Source organism: Canis aureus, chromosome 3 (assembly GCF_053574225.1).
Source record: "Canis aureus isolate CA01 chromosome 3, VMU_Caureus_v.1.0, whole genome shotgun sequence".
Lineage (NCBI taxonomy): Eukaryota > Metazoa > Chordata > Mammalia > Carnivora > Canidae > Canis > Canis aureus.
The window spans coordinates 82,431,387-82,457,783 of NC_135613.1; the positions used below are offsets into that span (position 1 = coordinate 82,431,387).

The 26,397-nt window shown below is 38.7% G+C and overlaps 1 long non-coding RNA gene and 1 pseudogene across 2 annotated transcripts in view; both read left to right on the top strand.

The window, feature by feature from the left end:
* LOC144306012 (uncharacterized) overlaps nt 1-20,375 on the top strand; it is a 255,819-nt gene extending 235,444 nt beyond the window's left edge. For both annotated transcript variants that reach the window (XR_013373042.1, XR_013373043.1), the window contains 3 exons: nt 2,803-3,009; nt 18,125-18,233; nt 20,120-20,375. This is a non-coding gene — a long non-coding RNA (uncharacterized LOC144306012). The remainder of the gene's footprint in view (nt 1-2,802; nt 3,010-18,124; nt 18,234-20,119) is intronic.
* Nucleotides 16,523-18,062, top strand: LOC144306010 (non-selective voltage-gated ion channel VDAC2 pseudogene; annotated as a pseudogene).
* Nucleotides 20,376-26,397: the final 6,022 nt, after the last annotated feature.

Sequence of the window (26,397 nt, forward strand, 5' to 3'; positions counted from 1 at the left end):
TGGTAGTAGTCCATATGTTATCTATAAATTTGATAATGAATACTGAGAGTTAGGATTAATATCCCCATTATATATTTGAGTAAGTTGAGGCTTGGGAAAGCTATTCAATATTACATGGCTCAGAAGTGGTGCATTTGACTTTATAAACCATCAAAGACTTGCTCCTGTACCATGTTTTTCCCATCCTTATTTAAGAGAGTTGGATATTCTGGGAGTATAAGAGCACTGTGATGCCATCTGTGGTCTTAAGCCAAACATTCTTTTTTTTTTTTTTTTTTATTGGTGTTCAATTTACTAACATACAGAATAACACCCAGTGCCCGTCACCCATTCACTCCCACCCCCCGCCCTCCTCCCCTTCTACCACCCCTAGTTCGTTTCCCAGAGTTAGCAGTCTTTACGTTCTGTCTCCCTTTCTGATATTTCCCACACATTTCTTCTCCCTTCCCTTCTTGACATAGACTCCATACACTCTCTCTGAAATATTCATGGGATGCCATGAAATTCTTTACAGACTTATATATAATGTGTTTTGCATTTTTCTGGAGAGTAGGTCTAGAAACTTCCATCAGGTTCTAATTATAAACTCTAAGGAGTTTATAATCTAAATAAGGGTAAGTAAGTACCACTGGGCCCATCTTGGGCCAACTCTAGATGGTGGACAGGGTCTAGGAACATGCTTAACATGAACCTAATCCTTAACTACTTAACTTAGAAATCACAGCACTCAAGGATATGTGTGTGTGTGTGTGTGTGTGTGTGTGTGTGTGTATGGATAAGAGTGCCAGAAGTGGGTATGGGTGGAAGATTCAGGATCTATTTTGCACTTTTCTTCGATTGATGTCTATACTCCCTGTTTTTTAGTCTTCTCTTATGAGGCAGAGATATTGTAGAAACTCCCAAGGCCTCTACCCAGCCTAGACCCAGGCCCATCTTAAATGCTAGCTCTTCTGTTATATGTTCCCTGACTTTCACGGAAAAGTTAACTATACCTTTATTTGTGTACATCTCAGTACAAACTCCCATTCAAAACATTACGTTTCATAGTAATTACTTGTTTATGTATTCATTCCTTTTGCATTTCTCTTGGGTAAGAACTATATAATATTCATCTTTTTATTTATTCTAGACATTATGTATGGCATAGTGCCTAGAATATAGTCAGTACTCAATGAAAGCCTAAGAAATAGACAACTTATTGGATACATAGATGGATAGATGGACGTACTGACAAGTGAATACCCTTGTTATAGTCTTGAAAGCTAGGATATTGAAGGGCATATATTAGTAGGTAAAGATTCACTAATTTTAGGCTAGCTTATACATAGACCTATGTTACTTAAATTGGTGATGAGTCAGAGAAGGGGATCATACATGGATTCGTGCTTCTCTTATGCTGATGGCTTTAGAAGGATGATTTGGCATAATAGAATTTTGCAAAGGGTATAACTTTTCTATTTAGAATAAAGTTAGGTGATTGGAAAGCCATAGCATGCTGCAAAGCTTATATCAGTTTTCCAGCCCTCTGCAAAAGGTATGCTATAGCTGACTTTCCAGCTCCTGCTTTATGTAATTTGGCTTAATAGAGAGTGAAAGCTTTTCATGCTCACAAAAGCCTAATATTAGCATCTCAGTAATGTATTCAAGTTGCCACCTACCCATATGGGCTACATATCCTTGGAGGAGCCAAATAGGACAAGAGAATTCCTGCTATTTTAGAGTACCTTTGACAGTGAAGAGGATAATCATTTTAAACAATCTATCAGGCTTACATTGACTGAAAATTCCTGGCTTGTTAGCCTGGCTCATCTTCCTGGCTAGCCTGAGTTATCTGTGTTTGAACAGAAAATGCTGTTATCTCTTATCCCATCTATTCCTGTGGTGAGCAATGGGTCTGTACCCACTGCTGGAACCAGTCCTGATGATATCATGCTCATCACCATGGGAACACTGTCCTTTTTGCAAAGATGAGAGTTAAGCCCACCCTAAAAAAGTCCAAGGGCTCTCTTGGAGAAGTATAATCAGAATTCTCCAGTGGGATTTAGGTATAATCTGTGAGGGGTGCCATGAAAGAATAAGTATTTCTGAATTTTACTGAAAGTCTCCTGAATTCCAAGACTTAAAAAAGAAAATCCTATCTTCAAATAAAGAGATAAAAGAAGTATCCTCTTGTAGAAGTAGTTGAGTATTTACCCAGTACGATAATCTGTGTTTTTGTACTTTCTAGGGTACACTAAAATATCCTCCCAACCCTCCAATAAGCCTTGGTCCCTGGCGTCTCGGGAGAATAAAACCCAAGGACAAAGAAAAGTTGTCTGTGATATTTTGGCATAACTCCCTTGATCCTCCTTGCTGTAAAACAAGAGTTGTACATTTGCTACTCTTTGGTAAAGCATACTGCCTTCATGAATATAAGGCTCATTTTCATTCCCCATTTGTTCTGTGAGGATTATAGAGGAAAGTTCTGAGATTTCCACCGAGGGGGAAAAAAAAAGATTTGTGGCATGAAAGATAACACTTCAGTTCCTAAATGGACATTTTGCACATTCCTTGAATCCAGTGGTCCCTAGAGAAAGCCCTGTCTGTATCAACACTGAGGCTATAAAGATAATTATGTTTTTTAAGGCATTAGTCTATCACTAAAGTTACACGTTTGTGGGGAGACTATTTGTCCTGTTTTTTAAAAAATTATTATTATTATTCTGCAATGTCAGAAACCATGGCTAAATCCATGGGGACCTGTCAGTATTGATGTCACCATTTTCTTTTGTTTGTTTTTTGTTTTTTGTTTTGTATCCCAAGAAATTTCCTGGCAGGTGGTTTCAATAGCCAGTGGAACCCTGACAGAGATGACAGAGTGCTTGGATGGGGAGAGCCAGTGCTATTTTGCAGAAGCCAAAGAAAGGGAGAACAAAGGGAGACCTACACCTTCTGGATTACAGGATCCTGATTCTGAGTCAAGTCTCAGGAAAAGCTGACCGTTTAAGGAAATAAAGGCACTTTTAAAAGGTAACATGTCATTGCCATCTTGTGTCTGCCAACATTGTCCCCCAGACTCAAGCTGAGAGAAGTGCAATAATTTACTTAGACACATAGAACCGATGGGTTTTGGAACTGGATTTAACTCTGTACTCCAAGATCCAGGCTACAAAATTACTGTCATTTTTAGCAAAAAGACTAGAAGCTGTTTAGAGTTCTTGAATTTATCCAGGTATCACTCACGTCTGTGGTTGCTTACTATACAGTTCCTTTACCCACCATCTGAACCACACCCTGTGCTATTCTTTTATCTTCCCAAAGAACATGACAAAGTCAGTGAAGCAAAAGTTCATCTTTTCTTTGGCAACATTTTTTTGCAACATTAATAAGAGACAGTAAAGAGCAGTCAAGGTATATCCAGCAAACTCAATCCTAAGAAAACCTAAACTTAACTTCTACAGTGAATCCAGCTCAGTTTTTAAAACCATCTCATTTGGGGAAGCTTTTGAAATTTTGCACTTACTTGAAGATTATAGGGAATTGAATTAAGAGGCTCTTTGACCCTCTGCTAGCTGGGATATAGATCAGGGCTCAGCCTGGCTGCTGCCTTATGTTGGCAAAGTAATTTGGACAATTCATCCACAACCTGCCTTTTGATCTGTAACATAGAAGTAAGAACCCATGATTGGTTTAGTCTCATTGATTGGGTGCTCAAGTGCATGTGGAAACTTGAATGCTGTGATACTGCAGACACAGTTCAATACCCAGTCCACAGGGTTGCTAAAAAGGAATCCTTCTAGGATGCAAACCTGGTTATCACCCCCATTCCCCGTCCCCCACCCTAACACCTTTTAGTGGCTTCCCTCCCTCCCCCCATTAGAACAATGTCAAAGCCTTCTTTCTGACATTTAGGTTGGATACAATCTGGCTCCTTCTCAGACCCATTTTCTACCCTCCTACTACATAGACTAGCAGTTGCTCTTAAATGTGTTTCTTATGCAAATGGTAGATGTTCCACATGGAATTTCATCCTTCTAGCCCCTGCATTTCCAAGGTCAGCAATTCCAGGAAGCCTTCTCCCTGTCTCATGTAGACTATGTTAGAGCTTCTCCTATACTTTTGTAGCACTTTATATACAATCCTCATCACAATGTATTGTGATGAGTGATTTTCTTATGCATACTACCATCTTTTCAGGACCTTTTTTTGAGAGCAGGAACTGTCTCCCATTCAATTACATATTCCAAGTATCAAATTTGGTATGTAGTAAAACATTAAGTGTATACTCAGTATTTGTGCTTTAAAAGGAGATTAGGAATGCAAAATAGATGACTTACTTGACACAATATCACAATTTTTTAATCTCAGTTTTTGAAATCTAAGTAGCTTATATGCCATACAAACACACGAACGCTTACCAGACATGTTTTGTGACTCTTGAAGTCTGTAAGCTGGGCGTTATGGTTCAGTGATGGTACAAACTGAATTCCCAGCTGCTGAGCTATGGCAAGAATGTAGGTGAATAAAAAAGAGCAGCTGACTACAGATTCTAGAAGGTAGCAGGTCAAACTCAAAAGGTTTCATCTGGTGAAACCAGATTGGTGGGAACTGATCTCCAAGTCCAAGAAACCAGTTCAATGTCAGAATCAGCATGTTAGTGAATAACAGAGGGAAATGCACTATTTATTGAGAAAATCCCTATATAAAAACTCCCACATAGACACTTAACAGACTGGAGAAATCAGAAAAGTCATAGCTATTTAAGGCATGATTTTCCCTCCCAAAACAAATTCACTGATTTTCCCTATAAATGAGTTCTTTTTTTTTTTAGAGTTTTTAATCAGTCCTTCAGCGTACCTCCATCTTGCCAGTCACCTAAAAATATACAGCTTGGAGACTTTGGAGCATTTTGTATTCTTTTATTTCTAAACATTAATGGTAATGAAAATAAAAATGGTAATAATAATAGTAGTTGTAAGTAGTGTTTATTGATGCATACTACGTTCCAGGCACCATGTAAGTTTCCACTTATTTGAGAAACACAACAACCCATTTGAAATTGATAGTCCCATTTTTATTTATTTTTAAAAGTTTTTATTTGAATTACAGTTAGTTAACATATAGTATAATACTAGTTTGAGGTGTAGAGTGATTCAACACTTCCATAAAAACCCAGTGCTCATCATGATTAGTGCCCTCCTTCATCCTCATCACCCCCCCCACACACACACACATCCTCTCTGGTAACCATCAGTTTGTTCTCTGTAGTCTGTTTCTTGGTTTGCCTCTCTTCTCTCTCTCTCTCTCCCTCTCTCTCTCTCTCTCTCTCTTTTCCCTCTTTGCTTATTTGTTTGGTTTCTTCAGTTCCACATATGAGTGAAATCTTATGATATTTGCTTTTCTCTAACTGGAGTCCCACTTTTAAATAATAAAAACAAACTTAAGCAATGAAATAATAAATAATTCTCTCAAGGTCACACATTTAATAAATCCTGGAGCAGAATTTGGACTTAGGCAGTCTGTTTCTAGAACTTGTGCTCCTAAGTGCTATAATGTACTGCTGCTAGTTCCTACTTATTTTTGTGCTAAAATGTACCCTATTTCTTTTCACAGGTTGACAATTCCCACATGCACTGATCTTGTTACTGTCCTGCTAGCCAATTTCTGGGTCAGCCTTTTGCCCTAATCTCCCTCTATTCTGGTTCATCCTTCTTCATAATCCCTTGTGTGATTAGGAGGGCAATGTGGTATTGGTGGAAAGTATATGGGCTTGAGAATCATGACAATCTAGGTTTAGGCTGTAAATCTAATATTATTACTTAAATGCATTTAATTTTCTAATAATTCCAATTATTTACCTCATGAGTTTTTGTAAGAGTTAAATGAAAGAATGCAGTGAATTGCACTTGGCATGTCATAGGTTATCTATAGATTGTAATTTCCTTGCTGAAACAAATGATATGTGGTAAGGATAAATAAACAACTTGTGTTCCACCCTCATTTATATTCTTCTCTGCATAAAAAATAAATAAATTCCACTCTCTTTACCATAGTACTTGGGATCCTCTGAGAGCTAAACTCAGCTAATCTTTCTAATTTCATTGTTTAGTTATTTAAGGTTGCTTATTCTGTAATAGTATCAAATTATTTCTGAGCTATCCCTTTAAATTTACCCTATGCCATGGTTTTCCTTATCCAGTTTTCTTTATGCAGGATACAGCCTCTTTAAATGCTATTAAAATTCCAGTTGTTCTTCCAAGTCTGTGTCCTTTTAAAATTATCATTCTTGAGCATCATAGTGGCCTTCTAAATCCAAGTATCTTCAGACATCCTCCCTAAAACCTGTAAGTTAAACAAGGGGCAGAAATGAAACACATGATCCACACATTTGGCGTTTTTTAGGAGACAGAAAATTCAAATTACTTTTCAATAGAGAAATTAACATTAAGTTACAAAAAAGTTCCCACCACAGCCATAGCCTGTGAAATAAAAGGCAGTGGAGGGAAAGGCTTAAGAGACCATATGGAAAAGAAAAGAGCAGAGTGGAAGACCTAGATGAGTCACCTCAGAAAGAAAAAGTACAACACTAAGTGCAATAAAAAATCTGGACTCTGGTAAACATGGTTGTTTACAGAATTGGCTACAGGGAGGTTACTTATTTATTATTGGAACCAGAAGTGGTGCCTCATAGTGATGTTGCTTTTTTGAGTAAAAAAGATAAAAATGAAAGGATTGGTGCCCCTTGGAAGTGAACCACAATGCAAAAATAAGGAAGTAAAGAGGGAATGTTAGAGATCCTAAATAAACAAAAGAGAAACCAGATATATGAAATCACTTTTTATTTCTCTCCCCAACTCCTATGCATCACATATTAGATTAATTGCACTTATGTATAATGGCAGAGGAAAGCAGTCTTAAATTAAAAACCTATCTACAAAATGCCTTAGAATAAGAAAAAGAATCAAATGAACTTCAACAAAGTCATGGTAAAATATGAATGCGGAAAATATGAATAAAACCATTTTGGTTGATTAAAATGCTCCCCCCCCAATGAAAATGAAACAGTAGAAAATGATTGCACAATTATCCAAATTAAAGTAAATATCCTGAAAAAAATATTGAGAGATTTTAGAAGATAAACACATGGGTAGAATTAGAAATGCAAATCTCACTACTCCTGGAACTAATATTACACTATTTGTTAACTAACTGGAATTTAAATTAAAAAAAAATGAAGCAAAAAGAAAGAGAGAGAGAGAGAGAACACAAAATAAAGAAAGAAGGAAAGAAAGAGCAAATCTCAGAACACAAGTGGACCATAAAGAAAAGCAAGTGGTGGGAAAGGGGGAGGAAATGAGAATAGCCAAGTGCCTTAAACTAAGGGGAAAAAACTGTAGACAAAAATAGAACCATCTCTTAAGTGGAGAACAAATTACAATAGGGTGATTATGTAAATGAAATTTTAGTGAGGGACAGCGAAGAAAGACATGAAAACAAAGGATTGGAAATGAAATGAAAGAAGAGTATCAGAGAGAAAGGGATAATGAAAGCTAAACAAGGAAAGTCTAACAAACATATAATTGGTGTCCCTGGAAAAGCTAAAACAAACCAATAGAAAAAAAATTAAATTATAATCCAAGACATGAAATAAATTGAATTTAAAATTTTAAAGGTCCCACTGTATACCTGATAAAACTGATCTAGAACAGTGCATTTTGAGAAAATCTTGCAAAATTGGCCTATATAGAAAAAAAAATCCACATATTTCCCAAGCAAAAAGATGAATTCCTTATGAGGATTAAAGGAAAAAATGAGGCTGGCATCAAACTTCCACACAGCAATGTAGATAGCAAGGCTACATTGAAGGAGCTTTTTTAGGAAACTCAAAGAAAAAGTAGTGTCAAGATTTTATATCCAGCCAAGTGGTTCTTTGCATATATAGGCTATGAAAAACAGATTTAAGAATGTAGTAACTCCATTAAAGACTCAATCTAAGAATTCTACTGGAGCATGAACTTCATCCAAACAAAGGATAACCAGGTAGAGGTACCTGGGTCATCCAGTCTGTTAAGCATTTGACTCTTGGTTTCAGTTCATATCATGATCTCAGGGTCATAGTATTGAGTCCCTCTTTGGGTTCCCCACTCAGTGAGGAGTCTGCTTGAGATTCTCCCTCTTTCTCTCCCTCTGCCCCTCCTTCACCCCACCCGTACACATGCTCTGTCTCTCTAATAAATACATTTTTAAAAAGATAACAAGGTAAACATCAACAAATAATTCATAGTAATGTGTGTGTGCATTCACATGTGCATGGATGTGCATTATATATTATATATTTATTATATATTATATATACTGACACATATATTATATTTTATATATCATGTGTTATATACTAGTGTATATATACACTTACATTGTATACATATATGTCGCATATAGTACCATAAAGGTAGGAAGTCTAAAACAATGTAGTATAATGAGTGGAATAGTAGTAGGTAAATGTTATATTTTCTGAGAAAGATGAAAAGATATAACTGAAAACAACTAGCTGAAGGAAAAGAGAAAATGGAAGAACAACATTGACTGCTATAAGGTTAATAGGTGAGAGTCTAAACTATTTTTTACAAGCAAATAATGAAGGATTAAAACCAGACGATAAAAAATTAAGAAAAACCAAGACTAAAGATATGATTAGAGAGAATACAAATATACCCGCTGGAGAAAAAAAAAAAAACTTACGGATACTAAAATAGGTTTTAAAATGGCAAGAAGAAAAACTCCATAGAAAAAGGAATATTCCAAATATAATCAGTAATAATAACATAAATTATATGGCAGTTTTGAGATCAAACATAACAATCCTATGATAAAGATGAAAGGTTTTAATTCACCTACTGTTATAGACTGAATGTTTATACACTCCCTCCCCACCCAAAAAAAGAGAGAACCCTCATATGTTTAAATCAAATTTCCAATGTGATGGTATTTGGATACAGGGCCATTGGGAGGTGACTAAGTCATGAGGGTGGGGAGCCCTCATGAATGGGATTAGTGTCCTTATAAAAGAGGTCCCAGAGAGCTTCCTCTGTAAGGAGACAGATGTCTATGAACTAGGAAATGAGCCCTCACCAGACACACTGTCTTCCAGGGTCTTGGTCTCTGAGTTCCCAGTCTCTAGAACTGTGAGAAATAAATTCATGTTGTTTATAAGCCACCCGGTGTGTGGTATTCCATTATAGTAGCCGGATAAGCTAAGTTACCTACTTAAATGAAGTAGATTTTCAAGTTGGCTAATGAAGCAAAACCCAATTATTCTGTATACAGGAAATGCAAATATCTGGAAAGCTAAAAAAGAAACGTGGAAAATCTGTACTAGTCAAAGAAAAACAAAAAGGAGGCAAAAATTACAATCTTGATATCAGACGGAATTGAATTCAGGCAGAAGTAGTGCACAAAACCTATATGTATATGTGTAATGTTGAAAGCTATAGTTCACAATAAATATTTGATAGTTATGATTATGTCTGCAACAAATAAGAGAGAAATAGCTGATATAAAACACAAAATAAAAAAATTGCAAGAAGTAGTTTAAAAAAACATTAATAATAGTATACATCACTCTTGAGTGCCTAGGTGTCTCAGTCAGTGGAGCATCTGCCTTCAGCTCAGGTCATGATCCCAGGGTCCTGAGATCAAGACCCACATCAGACTCCCTGCTCAGTGGGGAGACAGCTTCTCCCTCTGTCTCTCCTCCAGCTTGTACTCTCTCTCTCACTCATTCTCTCTCTCAAATAAATAAATAAAATATTTTAAAGAGAAAGGATACATCACTCTCAGATGATGACATCAGTGAAAAAATGATTAGATCTAAAGATCTAATCACTCTGATGGGAGAGAATATGCCTTCTTTCCAAGTATACATATGGATCATTCATAAGGAAATTGGTCATATGTAGGATCACAAACAAAACCACCATAAATCTGGTAAATTAGAAATATCAGGAACACAACACTTTTATTAGAATGCAAGATAACCCCAAAATCCATTAATAAAATAATAATAATAATAATAATAATTAATAAAATACAAAATTTTAAAATAAAATGACGTCCACTTTGAAAGCAACAAAAAAATGGACATTTTTCATCCAACAACTTTTGAGTGAAAGAAGAGCTTCAGAACAAAATAAGAGAATTTGAGGGAGGAGCAAGATGGCGGAAGAGCAGGGTCTCCAAATCACCTGTCTCCACCAAATTACCTAGAAAACCTTCCAATCATCCTGAAAATCTATGAATTCAAAGAATTAATTCTGAGAATTAAAGAGAGACCAGCTGGAACGCTACAGTGAGAAGAGTTCGCGCTTCTATCAAGGCAGGAAGACGGGGAAAAAGAAGTAAAGAAACAAAGGCCTCCAAGGGGGAGGGGCCGCGAGGAGCCGGGCTGAGGCCGGGGCGAGTGTCCCCAGGACAGGAGAGCCCCGGCCCGGAGGAGCAGGAGCTGCACCAACCCTCCCGGGCGGAAAGGGGCTCGCGGGGAGGTGGAGCAGGACCCAGGAGGGCGAGGATGCCCTCGGGCTCCCCGGGACAGTAACAGCAACTGCGCGCCCAGGAGAGTGCGCCGAGCTCCCTAAGGGCTGCAGCGCGCACGGCGGGACGCGGCGGGACCGGAGCAGCTGAAGGGGCTCGGGGGCGGCTCCGCGGAGGGGGCTGCGGGGCGGGAGCAGCTCGGAGGGGCTCGGGCAGAGGAAGAGGCTCCGTGCGGAGGGGGCTGCGCGGTTCCAGGAGCAGCTCGGAGGGGCTCGGGCGGCGGCTCCGCGGAGGGGGCTGCGCGGCCCGGGAGCGCGAATCCAAGAGCGCAGGCCCCGAAGCACCGGGCGCCGGGACACAGCCCAGGATCCGGCCTCCCCCCGGGACAGGCAGAGGCCGGGAGGGCCCAGGACAGCGAGGACGCTCCTGCCCCAGCTGAGCAGAGCAGCGGCCCCGCCCGGAGCCTCCAGGCCCTGCAGACGGAGTTCCTGCCGGAGCTGAATCCAGGTTCCAGAGCTGCCCCGCCACTGGGGCTGTTCCTCCTGCGGCCTCACGGGGTAAACAACCCCCACTGAGCCCTGCACCAGGCGGGGGCACAGCAGCTCCCCCAAGTGCTAACACCTGAAAATCAGCACAGCAGGCCCCTCCCCCAGAACACCAGCGAGACGGACAACTTCCAGGGGAAGCCAAGGGACTTAAAGTACACAGAATCAGAAGATACTGCCCGGTGGTTCTTTTTTTGTTTTTTTTTTTTTTGTTTGTTTGTTTTTTGTTTTGTTTTGTTTTGTTTTGTTTTGCTTTTTGATTTGTTTCCTTCCCCCACCCCCTTTTTTTTCTCCTTTCTTTTTCTTTCTCTTTTTCTTCTTTTTTTGTTGCCGTTTTTTTTCTCTTCCCTTTTTTTTCTCTTTCTCTTTTCTTTCCTTCTTTCTCCCCTCTCTTTTTCTCTTTTTCCCAATACAACTTGCTTTTGGCCACTCTGCACTGAGCAAAATGACTAGAAGGAAAACCTCACCTCAAAAGAAAGAATCAGAAACAGTCCTCTCTCCCACAGAGTTACAAAATCTGGATTACAATTCAATGTCAGGAAGCCAATTCAGAAGCACTATTATACAGCTACTGGTGGCTCTAGAAAAAAGTATAAAGGACTCAAGAGACTTCATGACTGCAGAATTTAGAGCTAATCAGGAAGAAATTAAAAATCAATTGAATGAGATGCAATCCAAACTAGAAGTCCTAACGACGAGGGTTAACGAGGTGGAAGAACGAGCGAGTGACATAGAAGACAAGTTGATAGCAAAGAGGGAAACTGAGGAAAAAAGAGACAAACATTTAAAAGACCATGAGGATAGATTAAGGGAAATAAACGACAGCCTGAGAAAGAAAAACCTACATTTAATTGGGGTTCCCGAGGGCGCCGAAAGGAACAGAGGGCCAGAATATGTATTTGAACAAATTCTAGCTGAAAACTTTCCTAATCTGGGAAGGGAAACAGACATTCAGATCCAGGAAATAGAGAGATCCCCCCCTAAAATCAATAAAAACCGTTCAACACCTCGACATTTAATAGTGAAACTTGCAAATTCCAAAGATAAAGAGAAGATCCTTAAAGCAGCAAGAGACAAGAAATCCCTGACTTTTATGGGGAGGAGTATTAGGGTAACAGCAGACCTCTCCACAGAGACCTGGCAGGCCAGAAAGGGCTGGCAGGATATATTCAGGGTCCTAAATGAAAAGAACATGCAACCAAGAATACTTTATCCAGCAAGGCTCTCATTCAAAATGGAAGGAGAGATAAAGAGCTTCCAAGACAGGCAGGAACTGAAAGAATATGTGACCTCCAAACCAGCTCTGCAAAAAATTTTAAGGGGGACTCTTAAAATTCCCCTTTAAGAAGAAGTTCAGTGGAACAGTCCACAAAAACAAGGACTGAATAGATATCATGATGACACTAAACTCATATCTGTCAATAGTAACTCTGAATGTGAATGGGCTTAATGACCCCATCAAAAGGCGCAGGGTTTCAGACTGGACCAAAAAGCAGGACCCATCTATTTGCTGTCTACAAGAGACTCATTTTAGACAGAAGGACACCTCCAGCCTGAAATAAAAGGTTGGAGAACCATTTACCATTCGAATGGTCCTCAAAAGAAAGCAGGGGTAGCCATCCTTATATCAGATAAACTAAAATTTACCCCAAAGACTGTAGTGAGAGATGAAGAGGGACACTGTATCATACTTAAAGGATCTATTCAAAAAGAGGACTTAACAATCCTCAATATATATGCCCCGAATGTGGGAGCTGCCAAATATATCAATCAATTATCAACCAAAGTGAAGAAATACTTAGATAATAATACACTTATACTTGGTGACTTCAATCTAGCTCTTTCTATACTCGATAGGTCTTCTAAGCACAACATCTCCAAAGAAACGAGAGCTTTAAATGATACACTGGACCAGATGGATTTCACAGATATCTACAGAACTTTACATCCAAACTCAACTGAATACACATTCTTCTCAAGCGCACATGGAACTTTCTCCAGAATAGACCACATATTGGGTCACAAATCGGGTCTGAACCGATACCAAAAGATTGGGATTGTCCCCTGCATATTCTCAGATCATAATGCCTTGAAATTAGAACTAAATCACAACAAGAAGTTTGGAAGGACCTCAAACACGTGGAGGTTAAGGACCATCCTGCTAAAAGATAAAAGGGTCAACCAGGAAATTAAGGAAGAATTAAAAAGATTCATGGAAACTAATGAGAATGAAGATACAACCATTCAAAATCTTTGGGATGCAGCAAAAGCAGTCCTAAGGGGGAAATACATCGCAATACAAGCATCCATTCAAAAACTGGAAAGAACTCAAATACAAAAGCTAACCTTACACCTAAAGGAGCTAGAGAAAAAACAGCAAATAGATCCTACACCCAAGAGAAGAAGGGAGTTAATAAAGATTCGAGCAGAACTCAACGAAATCGAGACCAGAAGAACTGTGGAACAGATCAACAGAACCAGGAGTTGGTTCTTTGAAAGAATTAATAAGATAGATAAACCATTAGCCAGTCTTATTAAAAAGAAGAGAGAGAAGACTCAAATTAATAAAATCATGAATGAGAAAGGAGAGATCACTACCAACACCAGGGAATACAAACGATTTTAAAAACATATTATGAACAGCTATACGCCAATGAATTAGGCAATCTAGAAGAAATGGACGCATTCCTGGAAAGCCACAAACTACCAAAACTGGAACAGGAAGAAATAGAAAACCTGAACAGGCCAATAACCAGGGAGGAAATTGAAGCAGTCATCAAAAACCTCCCAAGACACAAGAGTCCAGGGCCAGATGGCTTCCCAGGGGAATTCTATCAAACGTTTAAAGAAGAAACCATACCTATTCTCCTAAAGCTGTTTGGAAAGATAGAAAGAGATGGAGTACTTCCAAATTCGTTCTATGAGGCCAGCATCACCTTAATTCCAAAACCAGACAAAGACCCCACCAAAAAGGAGAATTACAGACCAATATCCCTGATGAACATGGATGCAAAAATTCTCAACAAGATACTCGCCAATAGGATCCAACAGTACATTAAAAAAATTATTCACCATGACCAAGTAGGATTTATCCCTGGGACACAAGGCTGGTTCAACACCCGTAAAACAATCAATGTGATTCATCATATCAGCAAGAGAAAAACCAAGAACCATATGATCCTCTCATTGGATGCAGAGAAAGCATTTGACAAAATACAGCATCCATTCCTGATCAAAACTCTTCAGAGTGTAGGGATAGAGGGAACATTCCTCGACATCTTAAAAGCCATCTATGGAAAGCCCACAGCAAATATCATTCTCAATGGGGAAGCACTGGGAGCCTTTCCCCTAAGATCAGGAACAAGACAGGGATGTCCACTCTCACCACTGCTGTTCAACATAGTACTGGAAGTCCTAGCCTCAGCAATCAGACAACAAAAAGACATTAAAGGCATTCAAATTGGCAAAGAAGAAGTCAAACTCTCCCTCTTCGCCGATGACATGATACTCTACATAGAAAACCCAAAAGTCTCCACCCCAAGATTGCTAGAACTCATACAGCAATTCGGTAGCGTGGCAGGATACAAAATCAATGCCCAGAAGTCAGTGGCATTTCTATACACTAACAATGAGACTGAAGAAAGAGAAATTAAGGAGTCAATCCCATTTACAATTGCACCCAAAAGCATAAGATACCTAGGAATAAACCTAACCAAAGATGTAAAGGATCTATACCCTCAAAACTATAGAACACTTCTGAAAGAAATTGAGGAAGACACAAAGAGATGGAAAAATATTCCATGCTCATGGATTGGAAGAATTAATATTGTGAAAATGTCAATGTTACCCAGGGCAATATACACGTTTAATGCAATCCCTATCAAAATACCATGGACTTTCTTCAGAGAGTTAGAACAAATTATTTTAAGATTTGTGTGGAATCAGAAAAGACCCCGAATAGCCAGGGGAATTTTAAAAAAGAAAACCATATCTGGGGGCATCACAATGCCAGATTTCAGGTTGTACTACAAAGCTGTGGTCATCAAGACAGTGTGGTACTGGCACAAAAACAGACACATAGATCGGTGGAACAGAATAGAGAATCCAGTAGTGGACCCTCAACTTTATGGGCAACTAATATTCGATAAAGGAGGAAAGACTATCCATTGGAAGAAAGACAGTCTCTTCAATAAATGGTGCTGGGAAAATTGGACATCCACATGCAGAAGAATGAAACTAGACCACTCTCTTTCACCATACACAAAGATAAACTCAAAATGGATGAAAGATCTAAATGTGAGACAAGATTCCATCAAAATCCTAGAGAAGAACACAGGCAACACCCTTTTTGAACTCGGCCATAGTAACTTCTTGCAAGCTACATCCACGAAGGCAAAAGAAACAAAAGCAAAAATGAACTATTGGGACTTCATCAAGATAAGAAGCTTTTGCACAGCAAAGGATACAGTCAACAAAACTCAAAGACAACCTACAGAATGGGAGAAAATATTTGCAAATGACATATCAGATAAAGGGCTAGTTTCCAAGATCTATAAAGAACTTATCAAACTCAACACCAAAGAAACAAACAATCCAATCATGAAATGGGCAAAAGACATGAACAGAAATCTCACAGAGGAAGACATAGACATGGCCAACATGCACATGAGAAAATGCTCTGCATCACTTGCCATCAGGGAAATACAAATCAAAACCACAATGAGATACCACCTCACACCAGTGAGAATGGGGAAAATTAACAAGGCAGGAAACAACAAATGTTGGAGAGGATGCAGAGAAAAGGGAACCCTCATACACTTTTGGTGGGAATGTGAACTGGTGCAGCCACTCTGGAAAACTGTGTGGAGGTTCCTCAAACAGTTAAAAATAGACCTGCCCTACGACCCAGCAATTGCACTGTTGGGGATTTACCCCAAAGATACAAATGCAATGAAACGCCGGGACACCTGCACCCCGATGTTTATAGCAGCAATGGCCACGATAGCCAAACTGTGGAAGGAGCCTCGGTGTCCAACGAAAGATGAATGGATAAAGAAGATGTGGTTTATGTATACAATGGAATATTACTCAGCTATTAGAAATGACAAATACCCACCATTTGCTTCAACGTGGATGGAACTGGAGGGTATTATGCTGAGTGAAGTAAGCCAGTCGGAGAAGGACAAACATTATATGTTCTCATTCATTTGGGGAATATAAATAATAGTGAAAGGGAATAGAAGGGAAGGGGGAAGAAATGTGTGGGAAATATCAGAAAGGGAGACAGAACGTAAAGACTGCTAACTCTGGGAAACGAACTAGGGGTGGTAGAAGGGGAGGAGGGCGGGGGGTGGGAGTGAATGGGTGACGGGCACTGGGGGTTATTCTGTATGTTAGTAAATTGAACACCAATAAAAAATAAATTAAAAAAAAATAAGAGAATTTAAGAAAAATAATGACAATGAAAATAGTACATAACAGAATATATAGGATACCCAGGGCAACACTTAAGAAAATAAATATAAGAAACAAATAGTAAATAAGTAATATCTAACAAGAACAATAAGGCAGTGGTGAAGAAAACATGACATTTTCCTTTATCCTTAAACCCTGAGCTATCTGAGCTAGCTGAGGGACCTCAGCAGCAGGCAGAGTGGCCGCTGCCCCTCTCAGGAGACCACCAGATTGCCTCTTCCCATGGCCTTGCCTTCCCGTGGCCGCCTACAGAGCTGCGTGTGGCCAGTGTACGTCCTACATCATATGCTGGCCTTGGCAGAGCCACCAGACATATTTCCAGGAGAGGATTCGGTTTTGGGTTGATGAAACTGGATGTGAAATCGAAGTCATGCCGTGGTGTGGAATTCTCAACATCTGGTTCATCTAATACAGACACTGGTTAAGTTAGTGGAACAGCAGAGACCAAATATACACAGTGTGGGTCTGGTCTGACTTTCACAGAAAAGTGGAACATGGATAACTCTCTGGGAACAGAAATTACAGTTCAAGACCAGATTTATCAAGGTTTGAAGCTAATATTTGATACCCTTTTCACCAAATGTGGGCAAGTGGTAAAAATGAAGTCTTCTTACAATAGGGGATTTTATCAACCTTGGTAGGGACATCGGCTTTGGTTTTGCTGGTTTAATATATCTTCAGTTATGAGGGCTGGTTTGGTGGGTACCAGAAGATATTTTGACAGTGTCAAATCGAAGCTGACAAGAAATAACTTTGCAGCAGGCTACAGAACTGGCCTTCTAGGTACACCCTTATGTCAGTATTGGGACAGGATTTGGAGGATCGATTTATCAGAAAGTATGTGAAGATCCTGACACTACAATTAACCTTGCTTGGACATCAGGTATCAATTGCATTCATTTTGACATTATGGCCAAGTATCAGTTGGATCCCGTTTCCATTTCTGAAAAAGCAAACAACACTAGTTTAATTGGAGTGGGCTCAGACTCTGAGGCCTGGGGTCAAGCTTCCACTGTCTGCTCTGGTAGCTGGGAAGAGCATTTGTGCTGGGGATGCCAAACTTGGGCTTGTTCTGCAGCTGGAGGCCTGATCCAGCTGAAAGAAACCTCTGGGAATGGATATTGGAAGATTTCACTTACATGTATTTCCAGTGTGACCAGCAGGTTCCCCCTCCCCAGTCCCCCCCCCCCCAAAAAAGGGTTATCAAAACAAAGTATGATCTAAACAAGAGCTGTATTTTAAATATTTAAGAGACTTACTCATTAGCTCGTTTCCAGTTGAATTGGTTATCTCATCTAAGTAGCAATGCTGCAGCCCTGCAGTCCCCTATATGTTACTTAAATTTATCTGTTAAATATGTTAACTCTGAAATAATGAAATAGACCTTTATGAATGCTGCCCAATGTGTGCATGTTTGCCTTTATGTCCCTATTAACATTGCAGCAAGATATAAGGTAAACATTAAAAAAATAATAGGATTCACATATACATAATAGTATTAGAAAATATAATGGAAGAGAAATCCCCATTTACAATAAGGAAAATATAAGGATAGCATACTTAGGAATAATCAGCAAGACAAAATTTATCTGCAGAAGGCTGTTACACGCTCCTGAATGACACAAAAGTAGACTGGGGCAGATGGACAGACGTCTCTTCTTGGTTTGCATGACTTGGCATCATCAAAATGTCATTTCTTTCTAGGTAAGTGTATGAACAATGTGACCTTAATTTAATTTAAATTTTTTTATTTTTTAAATTAATTAATTAACTAATTAATTAGTTAATTAATTTTTTATGATAGTCACAGAGAGAGAGAGAGAGAGAGGCAGAGACACTAGCAGAGGGGGAAGCAGGCTCCATGCACCGGGAGCCCGATGTGGGATTCGATCCCGGGTCTCCAGGATCGCCCCCTGGGCCAAAGGCAGGCGCTAAACCGCTGCGTCACCCAGGGATCCCTAATTTTATTTTTTTAAAGATTTTATTTATTTATTCATGAGAGACACAGAGAGAGACAGAGACATAGGCAGAAGGAGAAGAACGCTTACTGCGGGAAGCCTGATGCAGGACTCGATCCCAGGACCCCGGGATCACACCCTAAGCCAAAAGCAGAAGCAGCTCAACCATTGAGCCATCCAGGTGCCCCGATCTTAATTTTAAGAAGAGCTTTTGTGGAGCTAGTCAAATCAATACTAAAGTCTACACACACACACACACACACACACACACACACACACACACACAAATAATAATTAAGGGAAAAATAAAAACTAAGGAAAGAGAAAAAAAGAACTGTGAAGAAGTAGCCCTAAGAGATGAACAGAATATATTATGAAGTCTCTATAATTAACATGTTTAAGGGGCACATGGCTAAATTTGTCTGTATCTAACCATCCCACAAATGCACTTAACTCTTGAACTTAAAATTCCACTTCTAGGAAGTTACCACAAAACACACATTTAACAATAAAAAATATACATACATAACAATAAAATGGATGTATTATCCATTGTAGTATTATTTGTAACTGCAAAATAATTGGAAACTATGTGCTCAAAGATAGGAAACTGATTTGGATAAACTTTGGCTTATACACACAGTGGTGTATCATGCAGCTTTTAAAAAAAAGATCTCCCCAAAATAATGGAAAGTTGTACTTAAGTTATCTGCTAAGTTTAAAAAAAAAACACACAAAGTGCTTCTTTTTGCAAAGTGAAACATAGCAAACACAGAAAACAGTAAAACTGATTATCTACAAGCAGGGTAAGAGGTGGCAGGGTGGCCATGGGGGAGTAAAAGGGAGCAAAGTAGAAGAAAGAAGAGAGTATTACATTTTTTTCTGAATATTTTTTAACAGTCTTGACTTTTGGAAGCACACTAATGTTATCTATATATTCAAACAAATTAAGCCAAGATGGGAATTTTAAAAAAGAAAAATCTAAATCTAAATGTCAACGTACAAATAAAACACACAAATAATATAACCACACAGAAAGTGGGGGGGTGGAAGCTAAACCAAATAAGTTTTTTGACATGAAACTTTGACTACACAGCCTTAGTGTAGTGGAGAAATTGGTCTCGGTTTCTTTTCAGTAGATTAGGGTTTCTTTTTAGTGGTATGGACGTAGCAGTTCTAAAAATTATTTGATGTGCTTAACAAATTGCAGAATAGAACAAATGCATAATTGCATTAATATTTCTGGAATCCGGCGTTTTTACTGTGGAAGGAAGATAAAAAATATGCAGCAGGGAAGGGCCAGAGACTGTGAGGTTGAATTAGCCCTGAGGGTTGTGATGTAGTGAGAACCCTGAGTCTCATATTTTGAAGATTTTTGCCCTGTTGAGGATATGTTTTAGTATAAGCATACAATATTTTTAATATTCTTAAGTTTGTATCACTTAAGAGATAAACTTGAGGTACACTGGTTTACTCAGTCCCAAAATATTTCCTTATTCCTCAGATGGAGTGATGGAGAGTCATGGGCACAGTTACTCTGGGTCTGTCCTAGACAAACTGGGACATGTGTTCTCACACACACACTCCTCAGGCTGCACGGGTCATCTCTGATCTTTCTTCCCCTTTTACCAGATTTCACCTTGGAAGAACTTGGAGAGTAGGGAAATGCAAGCCTGAACGGGTTCACTGATCTGCCTTTGAAAAACGGAGCCTTTCTGCTCAGAACCAGCCATCATAGGAGGCTCACCTTATCCTGAACATGTATCTTTGGACTGGTTAAAATTGTGTGCCTGCCATTAACTGACCAGAGACTCATTTCTGTCATTTATAAAATAGGAGGAATAATAACTTGCTAGTCGCTGTAAATTAAATAAGTAAATCTATTATATAAAGTACCTAAAGTGATTCATTGAGTTCAGTATTATTATTATTTAATTGTTGTTACTCTTGTTGTTACTGTTTTTCTTTAGCATTAACCTCCAATGTTTGGCTTGAGAATATAATCTAATTTTCATGAATAACCCATTACAGATCAGTCATGTATAAATTTAGTTAAACCTCTTTAGGAACTATAATTCCTGTTTCACTTTTTAAAGTAATGAGTTCCATAAACTTTATTTCCTGCTGTGAAACATGGCATTTTGTTTAAATTGTTTTAACTTAGCTCTTCCAAGCATCAATGGATTCCTCGCAGCTCTAAAAACCCTGTATTTTGTACATAAATTGGTTTTGATCTAATTCACGCCCTCAAAGGTTTTATAGGTGCCAATCATAGCCTTTGATGCTCATCGTTATTTTAGAACCCAATCATTTTGTGTTATTTTAAAATCCAAATCTTGAATCCAGAAATCTGAAACCTAGCTGTAGCTTCACGAGTGGCCTGGAGGTGGAAGGTCATTCCAGGACCTATTCTGTGGTGTTCCCATTTATGGTCTCCGTTACCCAAGCCCTTAGAATGGGGTTCTCAGGGTCTGGATGCTTTTTGTCACTAACTTGGTAGATGACTGTAGAAAAATGATCCCTAGCATGGACCCATAGAGTGCTATTATTATACTATTAGATCCAATGGATCTTCTCTCTCAAAACGAAAGGAGATTTCCTAGGATGTTTCTTTTGTATGTTTACCTTTTTATTTAGGCCTTGTCTGAGTTTCAGATAAATCATTGTTCCAAAGAATACAACAGCAGACTCAGTAATAAGCATTTTCTGGTGCATTGTAGGGATTAGCATGGCTTTGTCTCTTAGCAAGAGACACCAAAGAAACATGAGGTTCATAGATTTGTATCTTTGTGGACCAAAAAATTAAAGGTGAGCTACACAACGACATATGAAAACTAGAAAACAAGACATTGCAGGCTCCTTGGTGCTGAGCAAGTCAGAAAAAAATTAGCATAAAGAAGAAACTGATGTATTTCACTACTGTACTCAAAATCCCTGGCAAAGGAAGGAATCAAAGAGGAGAAAATACGTATAATATATATTATTTTTATCAAATATGTATATGCACAAATTATTTTATAAATTTTTAAGTACATCACTTAAAAATCAAATAGCTACCAAAGGTTTGTGATTTAAAAAGCAGCTCTCCACACCACCCCTCCTCTGTACCAATCTCAGATGCAAATCATGCTCAACTCTTAGAGGTTTTTTTCCTAATATTAGCCAAAATATTTCAAAACAAGATTTTCTAAACAGATTTAGATACATCTGATTTCTCTTTCTTTCTTTCTTTGTTCCTTCCTTCCTTCCTTTCTTTCTTCTTTTTTTTTTTTTTTTTTTTTTTTAGATTTTACTTATTTATTTGAGAAAAAGAAAAAGCACAAGCAGGGGGAAGAGCAGAGGGAGAGGGAGAAGCAGACTCCCCACTGAGCAGGGAGCCCGATGTGGGCTCCATCCCAGGACCCCAGAAACATGACCTGAGCTGAAGGCAGTTGCTTAACCAACTGAGTCACCCAGGCACCCATAAACGCACCTAATTTCTATCTGTTTCAGTTTTAGATAGGTTTTATTGACTTTCCTTTGTAAAATGGGGATTTTACTTTCTGAAAACTTTCTACACACATATTCTCACACAGACATGTACACTCTTATTCATGCACACTCATATCACACTCTCCTTACGTCCCCCCAATATAGTTAGGCCATAATTTTTACTGAAAAATGTAGTTATTTAAATATTTATTGCTGAACCAAGCAATGTTCAATTTAACTTTCCTTTAGTAAATTGATGTTTACATTTTATTTTCTGCTCATTTTCTTTTCTTAGGGTTGACAAAAGAATCAGTCTCTGATCCCTTGCCATCACCTTCTTCCTCCTCTCTTTCCCTCGTTACTCTCCCTCTCTCCTCTCCCCACTTCTTCTCCTTCTCCCTCCTCCCTTTCCATTTTCCAGGGACCTAATATCCATTTATATACAAACAATCTTTCAAATATCTTCTCAAAATACCCTCCTAAAATTTCAGCTACTAAATGCAAATCTGTCCATTTTTATTTCTTGGAGATATCCCTCCGGGTGCTCTTCCTCTTCATCCTCTTCCTCCCCAGTGTGGCCTGGTGCTCTCCAGGCTGACTTGACACCTCTTATCTTCAGATGGCCTTGGCCATCACTTGGGAATTCCCTCTGCCTCTCTCCTGTAAAGATTTTTTTTTTAATTTTCTTGGATATCATATCTTGCTTATTCTTGATTTGTTCCCTCATTTTGCAGAAGTGCTCCTTTCATAGCCTCCTTAGAAAGAAAGAGTACTTGGAGAGTCAATGTGTGAGTACTTACACATCTAAGCCTGGTTCTTGTTTGACCTCATACCTGTTTCATAGTTTATCTGTAGAGAATTCTCAGCTGGAAATTACATTTCCTCAGTACTGTGTGAGCCTCAATACATTTTCTTCTTTCTTCCAAAACTGGTGTTGACAAACAGGATTGCTTTTGAAACTTGGTGATAATATGCTTTGGCATGGTTCCTTTATTTTTTCAGCTATTATCCTGGGTGTGTATTGAGCTCTTTAATCGAGAAACTCGTGTTCTTCAGTAACAGGAATTTGACCTTACATTTTTTTTAATTCACTTATGTTGCAGGTTTCTTCTATTTTTTTTTTTTCTCTCTGCTGTTAGTAGATACTGGAGACTTAAATTGTCTCATTGTTTCTCCTATTTTCATAACTCCATTTTATTTTACTTTTCTATTTTCTGGAATATTTCTCTAGATTTAGTTGATAGCTCCAAGTTGAAGGTTTTATATCTGCTATCATATTTCTAATCTGTAAGAATTTTTGCTCTCTTGAGTCTTCCCTTTCTACCTTGTTTCCTTCTTATCTCTGTAATTAGTGAGTTGAATCCTGTCACTCTGAAGACTGCAATTTTTTAAAAAAATATTTTATTTATTTATTCATGAGAGACACAAAGAGAGAGAGGCAGAGACAGAGGCAGAGGGAGAAGCAGGCTCCCTGTGGGGAACCTGATGTGGGACTCGATCCCAGGACCCTGGGTTCATGACCTGAGCCAAAGGCAGATGCTCAACCACTGAGCCACCCAGGTGCCCCAAGACTGTAATTTTTTAAGTTTTTTTTTTCTTGATGCTTGAATTGCTTCTCTCTCTTCCAATTGCCCTTTTTAATATTTGTTTTGATCTTTGTCTTTCACATGAAAGGTGTCGCTCAAGTATCTGGTGTGTCTTAGCTAATGACTAATATTTAAAGAGTGAGTAACCAAAAAAGCTTACAGGGTCTGTGGGCCTTGGAGGTGCTTCTTCCTGCTGTGGGTGTAGGTGGCTGGGAGAGAGGCCCCATCCTATTGGTATGGGTGCAAGTCTCAGTTCAGTTTCTTAGAAAGAAATCTCCACCTCCAAAGCTCTAATCAAGAAACAGGACTTTCTTAATATAATGGGTTCGACATACACCCAAAGTAATGTCCTATAAGAACCTTGTAAGGTTGGCTTTTGACAAGTTGAGGAAGGAGACAGGATGTGATGCGGGGCGGGCTCACCATTCCTCTAGAGACTTGAGTCAATGCCCATTTTTCAGTAAGTAGTCATTTGGGTCTGTTGATCAAAAGTCCAAATTGTTTCTGGATCACTTCTAGAAGTAAGTTTCTAGCCTTCTGTCTGAAAGGGGAGGGCTGTCTCCACTCAGTGCTGGGTGGGAGAAGTGGTTTGGGGGCCAGGGACTTGAAATAGTAGAGAGCATGCAGTTAAATCTGACTTTAAGAGAAACAGCACTTTTTCTTATATAGGTTATGACTTAAATATAATTGGTTGTTTACCTGAAATTCAAATTTAACTGGGCATGTGCACTGTTATTTGTTAAGCCACATGAATCTTATCTGGAGTAACTATAGACTTTCAGCTACTATTATTGATTTTAGACCAATCTCCTCTCCTACTTTTTGAGGTGCCTGGCTGGAATGAGTAATTTTGGAAGTTTTGTGAAGCTTCCGTGGTAAAAGTAAGATTGCTGTTGGCTTATTCTTGCTCTACCCCCATCATCGGTTTAAGCGTTCTTTATATGAGTGAGCCAGCATTATTATGTAGCTTGTTTCCAGACCCTAAATTGGTTTGTTTGCCCTCATTTTATCTACAATTGAGGGTTTAAATTAAAGCAAACAAACAAATAAACACCTATACCCACAAAAACTCTTTACTTCCATTTTGGTGGAATTTCATATGTTTTGCAATTCACTATGTTTAATCAGTTTTCTTCAATAATTCAATAATATTGCAAAATGTGTGAATATTAAGTGGCAATAAGATCATTTCATGGTTGTCTGGTTAAACATAGAAGATTTTCCACAAGCATTTATCTTCTTTTTCTCTGCAAGCCACAGCAAATGATGCCCCCAAAGATTTTGAAAACCTAACAGTTGTGAAAGAACACTTTCCAAGTCCTTTTTGGAAGACAGGACAAATGAACAAACTGTCTTGAATGGAGGAAAATGCAGCTCAGTGTCTGGACATGGGATGACTGTTAAGAAGCAGCAGGTTTTCCCCTCACCTCGAGACTCCTCATCCTTGCAAAACACCAGGTGCCACAGCAGTTGGGGTTGATAGGTGAGGTTGACAACAGGCTTATTAGTTTAAAGTCTGTATGTGGAAAAGCCCTCAGACACCATCCCACATGCTGGGCATCCAGATAATTCTCCCTCTATCCCATCCCCACTGTGAGTCAGGACTGATCATTTTCTGAAGAAATTGAAATGGAAAAGGCCCATTATGTACATCAGCATAGAAGATAGCATGGGTGTTCTGTGAGGTCCAAAGCAAGGAGGTTACTGGAAAATAAAGAGAGAGGACCTCAGTGTCCTTCCCTCATCTTGCTTCCAGGATTCTCCCAGGCATATATCTTATCATCTTCTCTCATACAAGATATTAGGAGATTCTCTGCAGACAGAATGGCCCAGAACAAAGATTTCCTTCCATACACTGATTTTGAAGGATCCTCTAATGAAGAGGACAACTCATGACTTCATTGTCCTTAAGTGCTACCCAGTGCCCATTAATATCTACATGGAAATATCAGCCAGCCTTTTATGACCTTGCTCTTTAATATGAGCAGATTTTATTTTTATTATTTTTTATATGAGCAGATTTTAATATGAACAAACATGGATTACTAGACTTCAGACTTTTGAAGAATGCCTTGGTTATGAAGGAAAAAAAACAAATAGGAAAAAGGAACTCAGAGAAAAAAGAAATACTACATGGAGCACAAAACAAAAACAAAAACCTTGAAGACAATTGTGATTAATACTTCCTAAGAACAAACAGAAGATATTGAACACCCCCCCACACACACACACAGAGTGCTATAAAATGAACAAAACAATCAAAAGGAAGAGAAGTTGTAAATTAAATATAACTAATATTAAAGGTAGAAAGGTAGAAATTTAGGAAATCTTCCAGAAAACAAAACAAACCCAAAGAGAAAGATAAAAATACTAAGCGTAAATTAAAGTACAGACAATCCAATATGCAAATTGGAATTTAAGAAAAATAGAGCAGAGGGGAGAAAACTAAGAGAGAGAGAAAGAGAGAGAGAGAGAGAAAGAGAGAATTCCCAGAAGTGACAAATCCTTGTGAGTGTCCAAAGCAATAAATCACATATAAACACACATATGCACACACAGGGGCACAAAAATATTATTATGAAACTTCAGAACAAGGGAGGGCCAAAAGAAAGTTTTAGGAGACCAAAAAAGAAAAGATTGATCACACCAAGAAACTGGATTCAGAATAGTGATGGGTGTTTGCTCAGCAATCTGGGATTTTAGAAGAGTAGTAATTCTTAGGAAAAATTACTTCCAATGAGGAAATCTATCTCCAGCCCAAACATGTATTCATGTTTAGAGCAGGATTCTCAAATGTCAGTGGGTGTGCAAATCACCTGGGGATCTTGTGGAACTATATAGCTGGTCCTTCAC